Source organism: Urocitellus parryii, unplaced genomic scaffold (assembly GCF_045843805.1).
Source record: "Urocitellus parryii isolate mUroPar1 unplaced genomic scaffold, mUroPar1.hap1 Scaffold_67, whole genome shotgun sequence".
Lineage (NCBI taxonomy): Eukaryota > Metazoa > Chordata > Mammalia > Rodentia > Sciuridae > Urocitellus > Urocitellus parryii.
This window is the reverse complement of record NW_027554122.1, coordinates 473,546-475,290: the sequence shown is the minus strand read 5'-3', so window position 1 is coordinate 475,290 and position 1,745 is coordinate 473,546. Positions and strand designations below refer to the sequence as shown.

At 37.2% G+C, this 1,745-nt stretch overlaps 1 pseudogene; it reads left to right on the top strand.

Moving 5' to 3' along the window:
* The first annotated feature begins 279 nt into the window (after positions 1 to 279).
* On the top strand, positions 280 to 1,474 carry LOC144252896 (unconventional prefoldin RPB5 interactor pseudogene; annotated as a pseudogene).
* Positions 1,475 to 1,745: the final 271 nt, after the last annotated feature.

Sequence of the window (1,745 nt, the reverse complement as noted above, 5' to 3'; positions counted from 1 at the left end):
TCTCTGATCCAGGAGATTTCTGTCTTTCACCAGCATCTATGTTAACTGTGGCAACCTCTCTAAACTGTGACAGCAGCAGCGGGCGCACAGTGCATGAAGGCAACCAGGAGGACTCTGGGCAGCAGCCGGCAGGGCCGCCTCCATAAACCGGTGCCCCATTCACGGAGGCCCCTTCTGATTCTGGAATGTGTGGAAGTTTGTGACACACGCTTCCGCCTTGGCCTTGGTGCTGTTGCGTGCCCTGGAGGTGGTGTGGCTCTGTGAGGAACAGGAAAAGATGTAAGAAAAACAATAAATGGTTTAAAAAAAGTGATGGAAAATTTTTGAATCCAGAGTTAAATTCACAGAAGATTTGGGAAAATGAGTGATGCTGCAGGTGATATTGCTGAGATTAAAAGTGACTTTGAGTTTAAAGCCAAACAACGAATTTCTCAAAAACCTCATTCCAAACAAAATCTTCAAATACTTTTGAAGCAAATTTTGCAAATGAAGTAAAATCTGAGGATATACTTGCTAATAAGAAACTGTGGGCTCGACTTGAAGAATTATAGAGATAAGAATTGCTGGGTGAACTTGATAGTAAGCCTGATACTGTGACTGCAAATGGAGAATACCCAGCCTCTTCTAAAGTGGAGAAGGAAGATCAAAACACAAATGTGAATGTGATACATCAAGAAACAAAGTCCCTTGCCCCCAGCAGTAATCATTAGGATGTTACACATTTAGAACAATTCAATGGACAATTGACTAGTCAGTTGAACTTTTCAGTAAATGGTTCAAGTTTTTGTCAGAGTAATGAAGAAGATGATGAAGACAACAGTCATGATGGTGATAATGAAAATGACCATAATGCTTTAAGGATTGGAGATAATTCTGTACCAAAAATATATTTTTCTCATACGGTTGAACCTAAGAGGATTCGAATAAATACTGGAAAAAAATACCACTTTAAATTCAGTGAAAAGAAAGAAGTCGTCAAACGTAAAGGACAACTCTGGAAGAGTGGTCATTCTGCTCAAGAGCTTCCTACAATCAGGACTCCTGCTGACATTTACAGAGTCTTTGTTGATGTTGTGAATGGAGAATATGTTCCTTGTAAATCTATTCTGAAGTCTCAAAGCAGAGAAAATAGTGTTTTTAGTGATATCAATGAAAGTAGTGCTGCTGAATTTGATAAGAGGATTTTTTGAGGAGTATTAGCTGTGAAAAAGCCAATTGCAGTGACACCAGTGAAAGCATTTTAAAAGAAGAACCACAAGAAAATCATCAGAATAAACTTTTCCCATTATCAGGAGCACCTGAGGCTTTTTCTGGAACTGTAATAGAAAAAGAATTTTTATCCTCTTTAACACCACACCCAGTCATTGCTCATCCTGTACTACTCACCATTCTGGAACAAAAAGAAATTCTGTCAGAAGTATCAGAATGAACTGCCAAAAGGGTTTCAAAGTTCAAAGCTGCCATATTTCAATAGAAAAACTAGGAAATGGGAGTTTACATCCTAAAACCTAGTTGTGAATTTTTAGAATGTATAAGCAAAATATGTTACATGTACTTTGAAATAAGGTGTTTTGAATTAGTTTGGTAGCAAGCTGTCATTCTTATCAGTGATATTACAAAAACCAAAGTAAATGTTGGAATATAGTAATATTCAGCTTGTTTTGTTAATTCTCTTACTACTAAGTTGGCCTTACAATTTTGAATTATTTTTCAAAGAACACAGTTCATACACATTGCTTTTGTGT